Below are 22,825 nucleotides of genomic sequence, written 5' to 3'. Positions count from 1 at the left end.
AAATCTGGGGAAATCCTTGGACCCCTCCAACAACAGGAGAAGAGAATCAGGAATTACAGGGTGTCTAATAAAGGCTTGTAAAAATCCATGTAAAATTTAATGCAGCCAGAATACAAGGACTATTATCAGGACACTCAGCCCTTTTCTTTCTTGGCCTGAAACACCTGATGCTTCAGTTCATCCCGATTCACAATTGTCATGATGCTGGAAAACCCCTTTCAAAAAGTTCTCTTTCAAATTTCAAGCAGGGGAGAAGCAAGCCCAGGCCCTGCTCCTAGACACAGCTCCGTCTGTACCTAGAAAATATTTAGGCTTCTCAGGCTTCACGCAGACCCTTTTGTGGATTAAACATGACGCTGCTCCATCACACACAAAACATCCCTCAAGCTTTCTCCCCGTCAAAGGACCCGCAAACCGCTGCCAAGCTGTTCTGCAGTGCCATCTAGTGAGTCAGACACATTTTAACAGTTTCCCCGCCGACCATGGACACATCAATCACTCTGACAACGCTTTTCAGTTTTTCACTAAGGCTCTTCTTTTCCTCTCATATGACAACACCACCACTCGAAGTCGTTTTTGTTCATAGTCCAGCCAGACGAGCCCTTTCCTCCTAATGTGAGGCCAAAGTCTTGATTCCAGGATTTCCAGTCTACCAAGAGTAGCCCTGATGAAAGTGGATTTCACCTTTACAGTTTGCAACAGGTTAAATGCGGGTAGATGGTATCTCCTGCCCTTCAACAAAACCTGGAAATGCAGAGGTAGGATATGAGTGAATGCAGCCTTCCATGTTGGAGGTTTTGTGCAGGTGGGTAGGAGATGGCCACTGGGTAGATGAATAAAATAACAGCTAATTGACTGAGGTAGGAATGTGGGAGGAGGACAAGGGATCAGTTGGGGAAGGGAAATCTGAGGTTGAAAAGAGAATGGAGCAAAGGGACCAGCGGTGTAGCAGCAGATGACCTGGAGACACAGAGAAGCAAATTCAGAGGAGGAGGTTGCAAGTGTTTGCTCAAGGAGGCAGGATGAAGGTCCCAATTAAATTAGCAGAAGGACCTAATGAAGGCAAATAAGACTGGAAATTGCAGGGATAGGGGATAGGGATAGAGAGAACTCAAGAGGTTGTAGTAAGAGACTTCTCTGCAGAGGACGGTGCCTGCCACTTTGTAGGCAAAACAGAACAAATGAGGCAGGAGATGAGCTCATGACTAAGGCAGCTGCATAATGCCACAGAGCTGGACTCTCTCTTCCCTTCCCCAGTGTGCCCAGGGGACACATGTCTAGTCTCTTAAGCCTTTTCTCAGGTGGTGCTCAGTGTGTGCTTCTTGCTTTGGGGGTGCTGGGCTGGAGATCTAAGAATGTGGTTTGCAGAAAGGCGGAGACATGAAGCCATAAATAACACTGTTAAGAATTCCCACACTGAATCACCACTCAGGGCTATACCATAAAACCAGCCTGGCTGGAGGGCATGTATACTCTAAGAAAGCTTGAACAATGGCAGTTTCTGGCTTTCTCATGTGTTGCCAACCAATTTCCACATGCTCAAGTACAACTCTACTTTTTCAGAAGGTAGATGTCCCTGTGGTCTGATCTGCCGTGATTTTTCATGAAGTTTTATGGGGCTAGGAGTCAAAGTACTAATAAATGGAACTGCATGTAAACTGATCTTTTAATAAAACTGCAGTTACTGGGGGGAAGGGAATCTTTGTAAGATTTCAGAATAGTCTATCCTGCATTTTCCATTTTGCTTGGACAGAAATGTGAAGTGGTGGCTGCACTGAGGAAGAAGAAAGCAGCCTGTTACAGCCCTTAACTCCCTTAACTGTATCTCCAAGCACCTGAAAGAATACCACAATCACTCGCTGTTTTTAGTTTAGCAAGGGTAAGAACTTGGTGGACTTCTAAGTAGCAAAAGGGGAAAAAATATGAAAGGGAGAAAAGCCACAGTAAATTCATGGGGTATTTTCCATCTTGCATGGCTGGCTTTTCAGTATTTACATTACATAATATACAGCTACTAGAATTACCATGTTCTATTCCAGAGAAGCTTCCGTAAACCAAATTATTTAGTGGCTAGGAATGAATGCTAACCCCATCATTTGAAACACAAGCTAATAATATAGAAGTTTATTCTACCCAAGGGTATGTGTATCCGTCATACTTGAGAAGCATTCCTCTGGATGATAAATTCATCTTGATGGGCATGTTTACAAAGGCTTTCTTCCTAGGATAATTGGACGATTTTGGTTTGGGGGAATAGAGACATTTGAAAAGTATTCTAGCACAGTAAAACACTCCAGAGATCTGGCTATGAAGAGTTGAGGCCCAAGGAAATGAGCAAAACTCAGAAAGGAGAAATGAGATCATCAGTCTTGAATGGCCAAGAGGCATGCTTGGGTATGCTGTGGTTGTCACTAAGGGGGCCATGGTCGACATAGCTGCCCCTTACTGCCTACCTCATACAAGGCTGAGGACCACTGGTCATTTGTAATGGATGAGCTCACCCAGCTTCCCTCTAATATTCCCAGGAAACCCTTCCCATGGAGCAACAGAGACCTGTCAGTGAGCTCCTTAGGGCTTGGAAGTTGGAACAGCTGACGTGGCAACAAACTGCCTGAAACACAGTGTGAAACCTAAGGATAGTAGACCTTGTTATTGCAATGCAGAGGCACATTTAACTCCTCATCTTGAAAACATAATCCACCACCAACATATGAGTTCAAGTGTGACAGCTGGGTTTATGCAACAGTGGAAATTCACTGCTTCCTCACACATTCTTCTCCCCTGCTACCCATTCTGAGTGTCCAAGTTGGTATCTTGCAGTTTCCAAATATCTCACTAATTTACCCTGCGAAAGGTTTCTTCTCACTATTTAAAACTGTGAAGAGATGCATTTTTACTCTATTTACCCATCTAATATTTTTTTTTCTCCAAAATATATTGAGGTGGTTTTATTCATAACCTACCAGTAATTCATTACTCACAACTAGCCAAAAATTGAGATGTTACATGTGCTCATTTTACCAGAAAGTCAGGGGTCAGGTTGGACTGGGTCACCAAGCTGCTATTTCTTTGCAGTTGCCAAGCCATTTTAGAAATAAGAGAATATTAATAGATATTATTATTATTTTTTTTTGAAAACTGCTGTTTAATCACAGAATCACAGAATTATCTAGGTTGGAAGAGACTTCAAGATCATTGAGTCCAACCTCTGACCTAGCACCAGCAAGTCCTCCACTAAACCATATCACTAAGTTCAACATCTAAACGTCTTTTAAAGACCTCCAGGGATGGTGACTCCACCACTTCCCTGGGCAGCCCATTCCAATGCCTCACAACCCTCTCAGTAAATAAGTTCTTCCTAATATCCAACCTAAAACACCCCTGGTGCAACTTTAGCCCATTCCCCCTCGTCCTGTCACCAGGCACGTGGGAGAACAGACCAACCCCCACCTCGCTACAGCCTCCTTTGATGTACTTAGAGATAAGGTCACCCCTGAGCCTCCTTTTCTCCAGGCTGAACAAGCCCAGCTCCCTCAGCCGCTCCTCGTACGACTTGTTCTCCAGACCCCTCACCAGCTTCATCAAATGTCCAAGTTCAGAGTTGGATACAAGTCAAAGCTTGCAATATCTTCCTTTTATGCTAGGTCCAGTTCAGACTGACTCTTTGTGACAGCACAGGCAATGTTGGAACACCCCAGATACATGTCCTGCTTGAGGAGCTCAACTTGTCTATAAAGTGTCTGACCCCCAAACCAACCCTAGCACATCTGAGGCATCTAGCTCAATATGTTTCATATACAAATTTCTTATAAGAAAATCCCTTTTTTATGTAATCATAAACACAAGAGAAGGGGAAACTCAATGACTGGAGCTGAGTCACAAAAAACAAAAGCTTCATACAGTGGGAGAGGATGTGGAGAAAGCAGGGGTAGGTGATGGACAGCACAGGGAGGACTGTAAGGACTAAATGCTCAGTTTAGGAGAATGATGCAAGAGAGGCTTTTAGATCTCTTTCTTTCCTTGCTGAAGTGGCAGGTCTTCTCTCCTTGTGATGGTCTGGAATAACAACGATTCCTAGACATTAACGTGTCAATGGTTTTGGACCACTGAAACTAAAAAACATTTTTTTCCTTGTTAACAAAATCATATGTGCCCCTCTGCTTTTCACTGGGATGTTCAGTGTAAAATTCATGTTTATGAAAATTTAAAAGATACAGCCTTTACCCACACATCTGCTTCCACTTAGGAGAAAATCACAGCAAGGAAAGGATACTTTCTTTACATTCTCTTTAAAATCTCACCACTATTCCTCCTAGCCCAAAGTGTAGTTTTGCTGTTTTTCATCCTTGCAAGGAAATTTCATATAGCTGTGACTGTCATGAAAGCAGGCAGCTACTGAAGAACTATTGGCAAAATGCATAACCAGTGTAAGAGTTTTTAACTGGTTTAGGAACAAGTTTAGGGATTTAATGTTCTTGGAGACAGCACTCCAAAATAACTCTGAATCAACGTTGTGTAGTAACCTGCCCAGGTAATGCCTTTCCTGAGAACTTTGTCAGTTTACCAGTAAGAAATGTGAGCTGGCCACTGATGCAACTTCCTCTGAATATCAATGTTACATTCAGAGGCCATTGGGATTGCAAGCGGGTGGTGGTCTAAAGCTTTATCCACCACAAACAAGGTTAGAAACCATTGACTGTCAAAACCTACAGCTGCGTAATTTTGCTGCCTACTACCAGGAACAGGCTACAGTCCTCATGTCTGACTAACCACAAATAGAAACAACAATGTGAGGTTTTACCAAAGTGTGAAGCTGCTTAGAAGAGGTGGGCCAGTAAACAGTCAGACAGCTTAAACTACATGGCACGGATTCTGGAAATACCCATGAATATTTGACAGGTGCTGAACCCTCATTAAGGAGTACCCCATATCAGTTCTACAACACCAAGGAAACCTTTAAAAGCTTTATTCCAAGTGGGGAATAGTGCTAAACTAACAGTTACCAACTCCAACAAGAACACAGGTGTAGTTCTACAACCCAGGTGTATCCCTTGACTTCACAAGCATGTGGAATCTATTCCAAAACAAGCCCATGATGAGCAAAAGTGACAAAGAGGAAATTGGATCTGATGCATCACCAATGAAAACAGCCTTAGAAAGCTGCAGAGATGTGTTCATGATGAGGCTCCAGTGCTACTGTAAGGGCAAGAAGCCCCAGTTTTAAAATTTACAAAACCAGTGTTTGGCACTAAAAAAAGTTGCAATTTTGCAAATGCAAAACAGAAGTAAGGGGTTGTTTTCCAATGGAATATGTGCTGTAGAATTGGAAAAGAAAGCTGTGGAGATAAGCCTGCTGCTGAACCTCTGGATAAATATTGTCATATTCTGAAAGGTAGATTTTCAAATACAAACAAACAAAAGCTGATCACAAAGTAGGAGTTTAGAAAGCTACTCTCACATTATTAATCACAAATTTTTTGGTAAGATCACCCATCACACAAGGAGCCAAATGCCTCAAAGTCTCAGAAAGACGAGGTTAGCAGACAAAAACACTATTGGTACTAGAATTTCATAGACTATATTAAAAAGAAAACAAGTCCAGACAGACAGTAGTTTTATTAAATATTGAGTTGTTTCTCAGCATCACGTTACTATCTTCTGGACAATTTATGTTGTCCTAGGAAAATTCAAGTGTGCAAAATGTTCAATCAAAAGACATGAGTTCAGTCATTTCTCTGAGCCTGGCATAAACAAAGGTGTTTTATGCCAAGTGGACATAACCAGGCAAGCTCTTTGACATTCCTACAGCAACAAGTAATTGTTATTATTCCTGCTTCAGATATGACAATAGCTTTCTTGTCTCCTTACATAAGAAAGAGCTATCATTTGCTTTGTCAGGACTGGAAGGGAGCACGTTGTACTTCAGTGAAGAACAATTTAATAGAATTGATTTTAGCACACATGCTTCACAGTTTGGTCAGCACAACAGTGTGTTCACTTTATTTCATAGTGTGGATGAATTCTGAATGCAATAAACTTGTCTTAAAGCAAAACTTTCAACCCGTTAAGACCTCACATTGATGTTTGTGATTATTTATTGCAGTTATTAATGTTTTTTTGTGTTTTTTTGTTTTTTTTTTTTTGTTTTTGTTTTTTTTTTTTATTAGGGTAAAACCCACAGGGCACAAGGAAACCTAGCCCTTCTTAAATGCCCAAATAAATGAGGCAATCACGACAAGTGGAAGAAAAGACATTCAGATGGTAAGAAGAGGGCAATGACAGCCTGGGACAATAAAACCACTTGTCAGGTTTCACATACATTGTGGTATCACTACAGCAGTCTGTTTTCCACACAGGGAATGCAAGCTTGACTGAACAGCCTCCATGGCATGGATTCTTGTAGCTTTCCTTCAGGGGTGCACCAGCAATTGCATTGCCCACAGCAGCCTTCTGAAAGGCAGCAGTGTTCCTTTCTCTGGTTTTGAGGGGTTATGTTCTGATTGGGCTGAGGTAGAAAGTTCAAGAGCATCTCATTTTCATCTACTCTTGGTGCTTTGGGGGCACTATTTTAGAGTTTTGTTAAATAAAAGTTGAGCACAAGGCCTGTGGAGCAGCACCCATTGTGCTGGAAGCACCAGCTGGTACCCAAGCAGCTTATCTGAGAAAGAGTCTGATCATGGTAAAGCAGATCCCAGAAAGGTTTGTCTCAAATTCCAGAGACTTTGTCTTGGACTCCCAGCCTTCTTTTACAGGTATGATAACTGTGGGCAATTTTTGGATCTCTGTGGTTGCAATAAAAAGACAGAATAGTTACAATTTCTCCATATTCCACACACAGCTTTATCAGCCTAGACCTTTCTTTGGTGTGGTAGAAGAAACAGGCACAGCTTATTCCTTTGGGACAGAGAAGTGGAAGCACCAACCTGGGGTTTCTCTGATCATTTCCAGATCATTCTTGGAACCACTTATCCGTCTTATGACAATATGTCACCATCAAAACTAGCTAACCTTGAACCTTAAGAAACAGCAGCCTATATTACAGCATTTAAGGATGAGGGTTTATATACAAACACATCATAAAACACTATATCTTTGTCTCTATCTATATCTCATCCGATTCTGTAATGTCTACATCTATCTTTATCTGTATTTATATTTATATCTGGTATGAGAAATAATCCTGTGAAACCAAGGAAAACAAAAACCCATAGCACTAAAGTGTTTGAGGAAATCAAACAAAATCCTTATGCATGGAAGTACTGTTATTACACCAGTATGTGAAAATTAAAAAAAAAGGACTTCGAGCTGGCCAAAGCCTAGAGATTTTGAGACCTACTTCTATGGTGAGCTCACCAAAAAGACAAAAATGCCTTTAAAGTGAAATCAGTTATTGATTATTTTAATGTATACTGGAACAGTTAACTTTTCTACTAAGAAAATAAAAATAAAAATCAGAGCAAACAGACATAAGACACCAAGACATTTAAATCATTATATATGATATTCCCCTGCCTGTTGTCTACAATATCTTTGCTTCTAGACAACACAGTGAGTTTCTGCATGGCTGTAAATCTCACCCAGTACCTCTGAGGCCACTTGGTCTTCTCATCTCCCAAGTGTCTTAGTCTCTGGGCTCATCTTGCAAGCTGTCAGACCCAGGATGTACCTCTCCTGCTCCTTTTCTCTGAAATTCCTCTTTCCCCAGAGGTCTGTTTAGTAACTTCCCAAAACAACAGATAACCTCCCTCTACAGATATACACGACCCCATCTCCTCCAAGAACATCATACAATGGCAAACAAATGGAAAACCTCCAACTTCTATTGCATTGTATTTTGCAGAGAAATACTTAAACTGATTAATATAAATATATGTATAAATATATGATATATTTATGTAATCCACTAATCCTGTATGAGTTCACCTGTAGGGGCAGCAGCTGGAAAAAACATAGCAGTGTAGACAATATAATTAGCTGCTCATGGACTAGAGCTGTGATTCCAAAGTTTGGTGCATCAGTCTCTGAAAATGAAGCAATTGTGGTGCTCCACTGGAGAAGAATTCCCACTTCTTGTTCTTAGGTTCAGGAAATGATCTTCCCCTGATCCACAGTTCAATATTGCTCACAAATTTCCTTTAACTTTTGTAGTTTGTAGAGGAGTTCTCACATGATGGAAGGAAGGACAGAAGGAAATGTTAATAGAGAACAGATTTTTCTTACTCTTTAAAACTGATGGTTGTCTCCAGTTAGGCTATTGGTACACATCCACTGACTTAATGTTGCAGACAGGATCACAGATCTGCAGTTTATCAGACAGACCCGCTCTCATATAATTTTATAGAGCACTCCTTCCTGGGGAATAGACATGTAAATTTTCAGGATTTTTACAGCTGTAAGCATCCAGGGCTTTTCCTACTCCCAGAGAGGTAAGAGGGATTTAATCTAACATCTCTGGGAGCAAGAAAGCCATATCCATCTCCAAGAACCTCTTTTATGTCATCTAGTGACAGAAGCTATCAGAGTTCTGCTCTATCTCATTCCAATCAGACATTAAAATGAGTAAAAAGAATTAATTGCAATTACAACCGCCAAGGTGGTAAGAGTTAAAAAAGGTAAGAGTTTAAACCTGAAAGATTAAGGCTTTAGTCAGCTTTGAACTGTTAGGGGTGACTGACCTTCACCTGTCTTCTATGAGTCTATTTGCACCTTTCTCAGGAGCACCTGGTGCTATCCACAGACTAAAACTCCACATGAGGTCACACAGATTTGGGATATGATTCAATTCAGCAAATTCTGAGTTTCATTTATAAATATCAGTAGTTCCTGCAGCTGTGCAGACTGTTCTTCAAAGAGAAGAGACTTCCAACCTGAAAGAACTACTCCCCAGCTATTAAAAGAGAAAACATACCAACTTATCTGATAACCAGATGACAATCATTCCCCATGTCCCCAAAGAGTGCTTTTGCATCCAAACTCCAAAACATCCATGTTCAGGCTGACAAACTTTGCCTATGAGCATGGCTGACAAACTTTGCCTATGAGCATAGCTGGTGCTCTGGTTCTCAGAGTCCCAGCTGCATCTGTAGCTTCAGTCTGTCCTGCCTTTACACACAGGTCTGGCCACCAGCACAGTAAACAGCACTTCAGTCTTCCATAAAGTATCTCTCAGAATTATGAGAAATAGATAATACCTCTTAAGAAGACAATGTTTCCTTTCAACAGATCTGGGCATAACTGTCCAAGTATGTTTTACCTGGAAGGTACCTATTTTATTTATTATTTATTTATTTATTTATTTATTTTCTGACAGAACAGTGCTTTCAGTTTCTTTGGCCTTCTGTGTTAAGAAAATTCCATTTCTTCAGAAAGCATTTCAAGAAGCTGGAAAGATAGAGTTGGCATCAGACCAATGGCACACAAACAGTTTGTCTTAACAGAAGACTTTTCATTAGAAACAAACCATCTTCACTCTTGAAATGCTGAGTCTGTCATATATCTTGCAAATTCACTGTTCTCTTTCACTGTTTGCTGTTGTCTTTTCTTCTTTGAAGGGAGAGGGAGAGGGAGAGGCGAGGAGAGGCGAGGAGGAAAAATATTTGAAAGGAAGTGTTTGAAAAGAAACATTTGAAAAGACCATCTTCTGTTAATGGGGGCATGAGCACATGCTGCTGTGACATCTTTGACAGATTACCTACAAGGTCCATCAGCAACCCTGTTCCTTCCCAGCCACCAGTGCATCACCCAGCCCAACACCAGTCCTGAGAGGATGGATGAGCTGAGGAGACATGCAAAAGGGGTGGAGGCTGTTCCTCTGTCCACAGGGCAGAGATTTGTCAGACAGCACAGGAGTCCAGCAGACCCCACGCAGAAAGCTCCCACAAGCAGCCTGTGACCTTGTATGCTTTGGTGGGTGCAGGAAGGCCTGTGTCCTCTTGCCTTGCAGAGGAACAACCACCTTCTGTTTTACAGATCCTGCCACTGCTGCATAGAGAAGGTCTGCTTCTTAAGTGCAAGTTTATTCTTAACTCGTAGAGTTGGATAACATGATTATTATTTCTAATCTAACTACTATTCTGGAGGATATTCTTCCACTTTCTTGTCCTCACAAGTGTGATCACTTGTCACTAGTGATCCCAAGCAAAACTACAATGCTAAAAAATAATAAATAAATAAATAAATAATAAATAAAACACTTCAGTGGGTGCCTTTGCAAACCAGTTGGGAAGGGTGTGTCACCAGACAGCCTGTGTAAGGGTCTGTCCATTTGTTACTCCACCTATCTTCTCTGAGCTCCCTCAGTAAGGATCAAGTTTGATCTCATTTGTACAGAGATGTGATGTGTAAAGGAAGCACTCCACATTGGTATTAAGTTTTGGTCTGTTCAGAATCTGCCCCGATACATCTATTTTTTCCTCTCTGTGTATGCACGTACTTGTATCCCTGTTTGAATCCTTTCAGCAGGCGTTTCTTGCTACACCCAGAGTGTATGACTACAGACATTCTTCTCCCATGACTGTTACGTAGTAATTTATGCAGCTCTCTGGTGTAGTATTTTTTTAGGACTGTAGCCTTTCCCCATCCTTTTATGTCCCATTTTAAAGGGGAATAAAGGTTCACTGGCTGGATTTCCAAAAGGGTGGACAAATTTATTACTGCTAATAATATTTTCAGCTACAAAATTAAATGAACTGAACTGCCAAAGCTTCTGACTGAGGTAGGAGGATCCCACATTTGGGACTATTCTTCTTTGCTCTGTGTAACACATCAGCAGTCCCTGTTCAGAGCTCAGTCCCCTCTGGCCATGAAGCTGAGAGGGGGGAGCATGATGGTGGCTCAGCAGGTAGGCTCCTGGCCGGCGCTCACCGCTCCTCTCCCACCTGAGAACCTACCTAGAAGGATGTGGAGACAAGGAGGGCAAGGTGACGGGGAGATACCAGTGTGGGAGAAGCAAAGCTCCATTCCCTGGACACCGTGAGCAATTGTTCCTGGTGGAGCTTGTGCTGTCTGAAAGGCTAACCAGCTGTGTTGGCTCAGGGTGCAAACTGGCTGATGCTCAGGGCAGAAAGGATTTCCAGGGCAACGTGCAGCTGTGGTGTCACAGCATGCCATTGTCTTTCTTTGTCCTGCATGTTTTTGTTTACTTCCCCTGAACTACTGGCAACTGCTGACACATGAGTGAGGTTTTCTGCAGTGGCAACAATGGTTCAAGCTCCATTCCCAACTCCATCCCCATCACTGACACTTGTCTTCAGGCTGCAGCTCACCACCTCTCAAGCCTCCTCCCTCCCCATCTCCTCACATAACTCACTGGTTTTAGTGGGAGGGACATCAAAGGTTATAGTCAGACAGACATCTCCCAAACACTTCAAGCAGCACAACAAAAGGGTTGGCAAGGTGTGGCACAACAGGAATGAACCTTCTGTGATGGGGCAGAGCCAAGGGATTGCCTGATGTTGGCTTCATACTGGAGGAAAACTTCACATGTAGCAACAACTGAAGTGAGAAATTATGGTCTTCTCCACCACAGTGTGAGCACAGGATCTGTCCACGAACCTCAGAAATGCCCTTTTTAAGTGCATCTTTCACTGAAAGCCATTTCTGGCAATGTGTGTGCACTTTGTTTCTTTTTTTGTTTTGTTTTGTTTTGTTTGTTTGTTTTTTGCCATACCACTGGCTCTGGCAAAATTTTAACCTTACAGAATGTATTTGAATAAGTGGCATTCATTGGCCTTTTTTTTTCCTTCTCAGTTTCACTGTTTTGCATATTACTTTTAAATATTTTTTAAACTGTGCTTATTGTGTAAGTGCATGAGAGTTGTAGACAAAACTTTTGCAATGTTATATAGCATCTGGTTGGCCCGTTAGAATTAACCTTCAGTAATATGAGGGGTTATTGTTAATATAGGGTATTATTAGTATGTTCAAATAGAAGGTATCCAGTGATGATTCATCACTTAAGTAAAAAATAAGCTTTAAGCCACTGTGAGATCCAGAATTGTCTTTCTTTCCTCCTTCCCAAAGTGCAAAAGTATTTAAAACCATCTATAGATCAAGTTTACAATGGGAACACTATAGTCTGCTTGTGCTCCTGGATGGAGATAGGAGTCAGGCTAAATCCAGAGTATCAGTAGCTATTTTGGATGAATTCCAACTTGTGCACATCTTGAGAATGTGTCTGTTAGAGATGGGCAATGCTCATGGCTTAATCATAGACATTTGCTATTAATATTAATCTGTTTCTGCTTATGACTCAGAGCACTTTGTTGCCAGAACACACTGAAAACCCCAAAGGCAGTGACAATGAGTGTATTTATTATGTTAGCAGTGAAGCTGGGGTGTGTGGGGGGGGAGTGATGGTAATCTTCTTTTACAAATTAAAGTTATGTCTATTCATTTTATTGTTTGTCTCACCACATTACCTTGCTGCAGTCTCCATTGAGCTTCACACTGAGAGAGAGCCCTTGCCCTTAGGAGCCCACCCAGCACAGCCAGGCACCAGGCACCTCCAGAGGAGACACACAAAGCCCCTGGGGAGCCAGACAGGTTGGGAGAGGCAGAGCAGGAGCCCCCAGGTCAGCCCAGGAGCTCACAGACTACACACACATGTCCCACAGGCTGCTTCAAAGGGCAGGAAAGGGATGGAGCCTCCTACTCCACCTATAAGCCTCATCTTCCTCCCTGAGGAACATCTCCCTACATTACTTGTTAGAGAGAATTCCAGATCTGCCTCAGCAGTGAGCATAAAGGAAAAAAATGAAAATAAAACTATTGGACATCAGCAAGTAATGTCTTCTTCATTTCTGGCTACTCCTCATCTGAAAGAACAGGATCTCTCAAGCAAGCTGGAAATACATGCAAAAAGTTAGAGATGTCAGGAGAAGCAGAGCAAAGTGGATTCCCTGAGACTCCTTTTCCCATTCTTCCGAGGAAAGATTTGCTTTATTCCCCCCAAGGGCCAGGTCACAGAATGGCTACCTGCAGGAAGAGAGCTACTGGATTTTGAGCTCTGACAGGATTTCTACAGAGGTTCTGTTTTCCCCAAAAGAGTCCCACAGAACTGTTTCTTTCTGAGTGTCCTGAAATAAGAATTCTGTCCCCAAACCGATGCAACAAAAGCTGTCCTCAGTGTTTTTCTTTTCAATTATTTTCAACTCAGTGCCTTTGGAAGCCTGGCATTTTGATCCCCCCTTCAAGCCTTCTGTGGTGTCAGATAGTGCCTTGTGGGAATTTCTTCAGTTCAACCAGCTTTCAGAACTTCTAAAATTAAAAATAAATATGTGAGAAATAAAAATGAGGAGGTCCAAACAAATGCCAAAATACAGCACAGAATCATTAACGTATTAACTGGAATATAAGCAAACAAAGCAAATAGATGTGTCTTACTGACCTGAGTGGCTGGTTGGTTACACAACCTCCAAAACAAGGACTGGGCTAAGGATTTCAGTGTGCTTGTTCCTCTGAGTCATAAGTGTGTCAGGCTCCCTGGAAAAGGCCAGCCAAAGGAGATCACTCTCTATCTTCCCTTCTGTTTCATTCCACTGGCCATAAACAATTCCCGTACATGCTCTTAAGTGGTACAAAATAACAGGAATTGGATCTGGTTCGCAGGGAGCATACCAGTGTCCCATAATCCTCTACGCTCTCTCCTTCCTCTCGAATACATAATCTTAGCATGGCTGTTTTGCTATGTTTTCTTTCTATTTATATGACTTTTTTTTCCCCCCTTAAGTCAGTTGTTGCATTGATCTAGATATTTTGTAAATAGAAGTTAGAAGTCTCAGACACAGAAATAAACACAAAAAGAATTATGGATATTTTATTTTGTCCTCCAGATTAAAAAATAAAATAAAAATAAATAAAAATAAAAATAATAAAGTCCTCTTCAACATACATGTAGCACTGTAAATAGAATATAGAATATAGAATCTGTAAAGGCCTCCTGTCCCCATCTCTTAGATGACTGATGAGGCTTCCCAGAGGGCACCAGTAAGGGCCAGGCTACACTAGATGTCTGTCATCCCTGAAGATAAGTTTTACACGCATCAGACTATGGCTGCTGGGACACAGAGCACCTGGTTCCCAAGCTGTAGCTTGTAGGTCACAATGTATTCACCATAAAATTGCTGAAAACTGTTTGATCACAAAAATCCGCTGAACCTCTACTTAATTCCAGATGTTAACTCTATTTGACACTAGTTCTTAGGCTGTAAATTTCATTATGCTACATAATACTTGTGTGCATGTCTTACTTGCTTAGTTATCAACCGCTTTTTAATTGGAAATGTACAAGATGAGGATAAAGTGGGTAAAAAGATCTAATAACTTTGTGTGTGTGTGTGTGTGTGTGTGTGTGAAAGTATCTGTCTTTTCTGCTTACAAGCCTTGCCTGCTGAAACTTTTCTCACCGGTCTTAGCCATTCATCAAGCTTGGTCTCGACAAAAAGGAAACCAAGCACCAATACCTTGCGAGGACACCCAGCTGGAAAGCAGCTCTGTAGTTGTTCTGGTGGACACCAAGTAGACCATGAGTCACCAATGTGCCCTTGTCACTCAATAGGCTAAAATGTATTTTTGGCTGCCTTTGGCAAAGAATCACCAGCAGGTTGACAGAAGCAATCCTTCTCCTCTAATTAGAGTTGGTTAGGCTGCACCTGGAGTACTGTGTCCAATTACAGGTCCCCCAGCACAAGAGAGACATGGACATAGTGGAAAGAGTCCAAAGGAGGCCCACAAAGATGATGAAGAGTCTGGAGCACATCTCCCCTATTAGGAGAGGCTGGGAGATCTGAGACTGTTCAGCCTGGAAAAGAAGAGGCTCAGGGGAGATCTTATCAATCTGTACCTGAAATCTGTACCTTATCAATCAATACCTGAAAAGAGAGTACAAAGAGGATGGAGCCAGGCTCTGTTCAGTAGTGCCTGGTACCAGAAGAGGCAACGGGTACTAACGGGAGCACAAGAGGTTCCATCTATCATGAAGAACTTATTTACTATGAGGATGAATGAGCACTGGCACAGGTTGCCCATAGGTTGTGGAGTCTCCTCTTTGAAGATCTTCAAGTCTCCTGGACATATTCCTGGGCAGCCTGCACTTGGTGGACCTGCTTTGGTTGGACCAGATGGGCTCCAGAGGTCCCTGCCAACCTCAACTATTCTGTGATTCTATGACTCATGACGTGAGGTTGGAACTGCAAGGGCAATTGCATCCATTTCATACCTTCCTTGGAGGCATTCCATGGCTGAGATGTTAGTGGCTCTTGTGACTCAGGGGAATAAATTTTTAAATAAGTCTCTTAAGAGTAGAGGCTGTCACTGCATTTCCGTACAGCAAGTAATGCAGCCTGTGAACAGGTAACAGCACTGTTCAGTGTCTTAAGGATTTGCTTTCATTGCTTAGTTTGTATTAACATGGGGTAGAAGTCATACATAATTCCCAAATTTAAAGGCAACTCCTGACTGCAGGGATTTTTGTTCCATGGGGTCAGCTCCACTTCCACTTTCATGAAGCATTTCCTAGAGGAGGAAAGTTATCACTAGAAAATTCCATTGAATTTCTTTTTATTGCAGCTTATGCAGAGCCAATGCTCTGTCAGGCATGCCTCTGCTGAGGAGAGGAGAAAATAGGGATGACACATAGCTATAGGCTTCATGGCAACAGGTCCTGAGCATCAGAATCTGGACTAGAAATAATTCTTGTTTTCTAGCAAGAGTTCCAGGGACAGACAAACAAGCTGAACGATCAGTTTCCTTTTTTTTCTTTTTCTTGTTTCCACAGCCTTTATCACACAAAGGTAAACAATGAGAGTAGAGATCAGCTCTGATACTTGATGGGGTTTCCAAGCTGAAGAAGGCCCACAAAGTATATTATATTTGGCAGGCAGCATTTTTTTCCTGCATAAAAGAAGACAGATACAAATCCTGGAGTTCCAGTTATTCTAAAGGAGATCAATGTACTGCATAGTTGGGGGCTGGTCAAGATCCACCCACCTGGAGTTCTGAGTAGTCTTCAGGTGGGCTTTCCCCCGAACATTGACTGGAAAGAAGCAACATCATAAATCTCTCATGAAGTTTTATTCTCACAATATTTCTGACCCATTTATGCAAACTGTAGTCATCTGTATAGCTCAAATATAGGTCAGTTGAGCGTCCAAATTTCCACCTTCCAAACATGGAGTCTTACCCCACCATACTGTTATCCAGCAATGATACTTCCATGATTGCAGTAAATTACTTACACTACAATGGAGGTATTTGAATTCAGAGATGTAAAAATCAGGTTTCAAGTGGAAACAATAAGGAAGTTTTCACTCTAAGAAACGTGCAGATAAAAATTGTCCTTTATCTAAAATGAAATAAAAAGTCAAATATGAACAACATAGTCCCCTTCAGACTGCCCCAACCTGTTAATCAATATGTAGCACACAAAGAGTCTTGTGCACTTCTCAAGGTCTTTGGCATGTTCCCTCCTCCATCAGGTGCTCTCACATCACCCAAGGTAGGACAAATTTCAAGAGTTTCAAGAGGCAGAAACTTCCAGCTTTGTCATTTTCCTGGAAAACACAAACTGCTATTTGCACTTTTGCCTAAGATGAACAAATAAAATAAATTGAATCCTACATCAAACTGAAAACAATCCATGATTTCTGCTTGAATTTCTTTAGCCACATCTGCTTTCTGTCTTGCTGATCTTATGAGGTCTTTTTGATTTCAAGTGTGTGGCGTATGTCCAGGATGCCTCTCATCCCAGAACCTGCAATTGTGTGCTCTGAAAGATCATCCAACAGTTCAAGGAAAAGCACAAACATGGCCCTCCAGGATTCTTCTTGCAGAAGTTACAGCTGGATGTTCCTAGTGCATATGATTTCTCAGAGAGACAGTGGTATCTGAGAAATAAGCCAAAGTTTAGATATTTCATGAATCTTTTTTTTTAAAAGGACCAAATGAAATTTTGAATATAAAGAAAATGGTAAGTCTTTCCTGATTTCTCCCTAGCCACAGGTCACAGAGCATACAAAGATTCTCTCTTTTGACATTGCATTGGAAGATTATATTCTGGTCTGAAAATAGGAGATTTGGGGTAGAGATAATGAGGGTCTGTCCTCCCAAACCTGCCAGAAGTGAAGTTGGGATTCCCCATTCTTTCTTCCAGCTCTTACAAAATCAAAGAAAACAGATGTAGGGAGGGCATTGTGACCCAACAAGTGTAAAGATGTAAACACCCAAAGGTTCTGAACTGTGAAATATATTCTAGCTTGTTTATGGTCTGGAAACTAAACACTTTTTGCTACAGTAGTGCTCAGCATCTGGTTGTTGGTTAGAGCTGGACAGCTGGAAGCCTACTGTTAAAAAAAAAATGCTATCTAGAACACAGTGATAAACAAAAGGGCTTGTAATAAATGTCTGAGTAGCCAAAAGGTCAAGAAGGAAATACAAGAACAACAGGAAAAGACAAAAATGTTAACTTAGTAATTTACTCTGCTAAGTCAGATAGGAAAGTTTGAACTATATGCTTGGGTTATTCCTTGATATAGAACACATCTAAAGTGAATGAAGAGGTAAGTGTTCAGCTTTAGGCAACACAATGTTGACAAGAAAAATCCTTTTTAACTGTGAGAAAAAAGAAAAAACTTCTCTACAAAGAGTTCCTCATGATAAATTCTAAAGAATTGCTGGCAATGTCCAATACATCTGTCTTCCCTAAAGGCTTGGTTCATCACAGCTAGATTTGGGTATCAAAAATGTAGGCATCCAATCCAAGATAGCTATCTGCATATATTCCATAGACAATGGAGAGTGCTAGACATCTTCCCAGAATAGTTCATTTCACTGGTCTTAGCCATCTCTCCAAAAAAAAAAAAAAATAAAAAAAAAATAAAAGCTTCACAAGATGATTTTGACAGCCACCATAAGCATCACAGGTGCTCAACATCTATTTGAACCTCTTGGAATGTTTAATATTCCTGAGGCCATAAATGTGCTCCCAACACACCCCTTTGAGAAGGTTGGAGGGAAATAGCTGACTACTTTCTGCAGTGTGAGCTTCAAGTCTAAGAAAACAATTATAACAGACAACCAGGTCTGTCTATAAGTGTTTGCAATGCTTAACTGCAAGCCTGAACAGCATTTCTTGTACAAAGTAACCTTGTGGCTTTTTATACAAACTGTTCATGTCATTTTTTTCATCTCCACAAACAGTTAAAAGTGCTAACCACCAGTCTCTTCCAATACAACATACATGCAAGTGATGCTAGATAAAACGGGCTGGTGGGAAATTTTAGAATAAGTTCAGGAACTTCCCTTGCCAACAAAAGAGTAAATAAATGAGGTGGAATTCCTTCTGGCCTTATGGCAGGAAGAAAGGAAATAAAGAAATAAAGAAATGAAGAAATGAGGAAAGAGAGAAAGAGAGAAAGAGAGAGAGAGAGAAAGAAAGAGAGAAAGAGAAAGAGAGAGAGAGAGAGAGAAAGAGAGAAAGAGAGAGAGAGAAAGAAAGAGAGAAAGAGAAAGAGAGAGAAAGAGAGAAAGAAAGAGAGAAAGAGAGAGAGAAAGAGAGAGAGAGAGAGAAAGAAAGAAAGAAAGAAAGAAAGAAAGAAAGAAAGAAAGAAAGAAAGAAAGAAAGAAAGAAAGAAAGAAAGAAAAGAAAGAAAGAGAAAGAGAGAAAGAAAGAGAGAAAGAAAGAGAGAAAGAAAGAGAGAAAGAAAGAGAGAAAGAGAAAGAGAAAGAGAAAGAGAAAGAGAAAGAAAAAGAAAAAGAAAAAGAAAAAGAAAAAGAAAGAGAAAGAGAAAGAGAAAGAGAAAGAGAAAGAGAAAGAGAAAGAGAAAGAGAAAAAGAAAAAGAAAAAGAAAAAGAAAAAGAAAGAGAAAAAGAAAAAGAAAAAGAAAAAGAAAAAGAAAAAGAAAAAGAAAAAGAAAAAGAAAAAGAAAAAGAAAAAGAAAAAGAAAGAAAGAAAAAGTAGATGGTGTACCTTGGGATTCTGAAATTGTTATAGAAATTTCATAAAAACCTTTTTGAAAACATAAACAAGGGCAATTACAGCAAATCAATATATATCCTGATATCAGCGTATGCTCTGAGCAATCAGTAGGAAAGGAACACAGATGGAGGGAGCTAAGGGGGTTATGATCAAAGACAACAAAGGACCAGGAAAAAAACAGAAGACTGAGGATTCTCCCAGAGAATGCCCAGTGGATTTTGCTAGTATCTCACAATGTGAAAAATTATGAAATTGTTCTGTTTGCTAGTCTGCAACCCAAGAAAATTACTGGGCTGTTATCAGTAAACAGAGTTCATAATAATATTTTTTTTCACTGAGGACTTCCAACCTCATTTCCTTGTGTACTGGGGAGACAGTGGTTCTCAGTGTTGGATAACAGCTCTCATTAATGGGTAAAGTTCGTTACCAGGCTATATTCTATACAAATCTTCCCCAGATCTCAAGGAAAACAAAAAAAAAGAAAGGAACTGAACTAAGTTGTAGGAAAAAGAAAGGAGGAAACAAACCAGAAGAAGCACAGTTTTATTTATTTATTTTAGATTTGTGGAATTGTTTGGCTTTTTCAAATGGATGACAAGCTCATAAAAAGGCATTGCAAGAAAACTAAACCAGCACAAACACATCAACCTCATTGAAATATATAAAAATGAGGGCACATTGCAGCAACTGCAACATTTTAAAATATGTTTCTATATTTGAAAAGTTCACTCACAATTATTTCAGTTTGTAAACTGCAGAAGCATCCAGTACACTATAATCAGCTTGATTCACTTATGGAAAAATTCTTTGGAATGTAATAAGAGGGAAGCTCAAATGGTCCAATAGAAATTACTGCATCCAACATTTATATCCCTCTTATACAATTCTGTGAATTGATTTTTAAATTCTGTAGGAAGACTGTCACTCTATTAAAGTCTATCAGATTTTTTCCATAAAAGCTACGTGCAAAAGTGCTTACAGCAAATATTCCCACGTACTCCTGCAGGAAAAAGAAAATAAAAAATAATTAAATAAAACACCCTCCGGCAAAACCTGTGACCTTCTATATATCCATTTGTTAATACACAATAGTTTGATACTAGCGAAGAGAGACCTTTTGGGTTTTTTTGGACTTAATGGTATTTGGAAAGAGACCCCCTGCAATCCATCCAACAAGGCTCAGTGATGTGAGAAAGGAGACCACTAACACATCAGTGCTGTCTAATATTGGAAGGGAGACCCCCTTTTGCACTGAATTAGTGCCTGGAAAATCTGCTCCCCTTATGCTTTTTCCATGTGATTTGTTGGAGCTAACTCTTGCTCTATTGCTGGGAAGGCCAGGACATATCCCCTGGCAGTTTTTAAAACTTTTATAAACTGGAAAGTATTTTGCTGGCTTGAACTTTGCTTGCCTAGAATCTATGAAAGATGCTGCTGTTATTGTTGGGGTGTTAGTTGAGTTAAATCATGTTATTCATTACTGTTCAATAGGATGGTTTGATTTACTTTTAAAGCTGTTTTATTTACCTCAGGATGTCAATTAATTCAATTCTCAATTGCTTATTTATGTTTCCACAATTTGTTTCACTCTCATGTGTAGGAGCTTGGTGGGGGGGAAGGGGAAAAAATGTATTATTCCATCTTGGTTTCCAATTTTTAATTTTAGTCTAGGTGAGAAGGCCAATCTGCAGTGATTCAAATACCTGCCAGGTGGGAGAGAGATGGTGTTCTGGTGCCAAGCAAACAGGCTTTTTCCTAAGCTGTCTAATTAACAGATGCATTTTCATCAACCTTGAAATCTAAGGAAGCCATGTATGAGGATCCTTCACGTTCCAGATGAAACAGAACCATGTTCTTGTGATAAGAATTTGTATGTATGAAATGTTAGTCCAATGGTACATAAAAATACTCATTCTAACATGGTAAGCTGAGCCTCCCTGAACATTCACTGGCTGAAATATTGACTTGAAATCCTGGGAATGTGTGTGTGTGTTTCTGTGTGTCTGTAAGAGTGTGTGTGTGCAGAGAGGGGGAGGAGGCGGCATTCTTAATTCTCCTTCCAGTTTACATAAAAATCACTTGTAAAAGATCTGAAAATGGGTATGAAGTTGAGATCTTAAAGTCATTTACCATTCAGTGCACTCAAAAATTGGCCAACAAGTCATTCGCTTACTTCCTTGGCTCCTTGCCTATGAAATTCACTGTGGAAGGATTTATACAAAGAGTTTGATGGAAATGGGAGACCAAGTCAAGACTATATTCCTGTGCTGCTGAGGAAATATGCCTTTAGTAAAGTGAATATACTTTTTAGTGTGCCTGGAATGGAGTTTTAAGCAATAGCTTTAAGCTGGTGATTTGTATACTTTGAACTCTCTAATGGAAATAATACCAACCATTGGTTTGGGTAAGATTAAATCCTGGAATGGCTTTTGTCCGATTGGTCCGTTCTTCTATCAAAGAAAAAGTTATCTCATCTGAAAGCAATCACATTTGAAAACCATTTGGGGAGAACAAGTAAGTCTCCTTAAATCAAACTCAAAGTTTCCTGAAAGCCGTTAAATAGTAGAACAATAGTTTGTATGTTTCTACTCATTTGCCTACTTCTGTTGCTAATATAAATGCACCATTTAGCTGAAATGCCATGGCTAGATCCTACTGTAGGTGTAAATATGGACTTCGAGTTAGAAATTACTGACACATTTATCTGTGTCTGTAATTAATGAACACATCAGCTAAGGAGTGGCATTTGGACACCTCTACGCCATTGCTCAAAAGAGGAAGAAGGTGGATGCAATGCCAGAGCACCTCTTGCCCATGTCAGATCTGCAAGCAAACCCCTCCAATCATCTCATGAATTACCGCATGTTCTTTTTCCACCTCTTCAAAGCATCCAGCTTTGAAGCATCCATATCATTCCTAAGGCTCTGTGCTGATAAAGAAATCTCCTGCTGTGCTCCACCAGTAGTTATCTGACACAAGGGCACAATATGTGCTCAGTATCAGTGGCAGCACAGCACCTCAGGAAAGATGCACATGGGACAACCTTTTGGAAAGGTCATTTTAATCTGTGTCAAAAGCGAGTGCTTGAAAGAGCCACAGCTTGGACAAAAAGACATTTCTGCTGTATTCTCCAAATGGTGCATTTCAAAAAGGTCTGGACCTCTGTTATATGATCCCAATCTCTGGCCTCATAAAAGCTTAGAAAAGGTAGGGTGAATAACCGCAAAATATTTTCTGGCCTGGTTTGAAAAAGCCCGGATGAGTGCCAATGTATTTGGAATGGAGCTTGACAATTTTTTATTTATTTTTTCCCATCAAAGTAATCATATGTGCTCATTTCTGTGTGCAGCACATGGATAGCAAGTAGGGCATGGGTAGATGGATAAGAATACTGAGACGTCTGTACAGACAGAAGGGACTCATTGAATTAGCTGACTTTCTGTGGATGTAAACACACCCTGCTAAGCAACGTAAAATAACCAATGAGCCATAGTTCACTGAGAATCTCTGGCAAAATGGCATTACCTCTGGCTTCATTTTTTGTTATGATATTGTATTGAATAAACAAATTTATGAACTCTAAATTCAATACCTTTGCCCCAAGCAGAAATTAACTCTGCCTTTTCTGTATGGGGCTTTGCTGCCTCATGATAACAGTGTTCTCTCATTCTTTACCCTATCTAAAATCAAAGTTACCTAAAGTTCCTACACAACTTTCTCACAAGCTTGGAACGAGGCAAGGAGAACACAATTCAGCATTGACCCAGAATATGTCAGAGTGCAGTAGCTACTTGTTAACCTTGTTTGAGAGGGAGGAACAGAGTTGACCTGGAACTGCTCCTTTCTTCAGGA

This window comes from Anas platyrhynchos, chromosome 3 (assembly GCF_047663525.1).
Source record: "Anas platyrhynchos isolate ZD024472 breed Pekin duck chromosome 3, IASCAAS_PekinDuck_T2T, whole genome shotgun sequence".
In the NCBI taxonomy this organism is placed as follows: domain Eukaryota; kingdom Metazoa; phylum Chordata; class Aves; order Anseriformes; family Anatidae; genus Anas; species Anas platyrhynchos.
The sequence above is the reverse complement of the archived record's forward strand: the minus strand, read 5'-3'. Positions refer to the sequence as shown.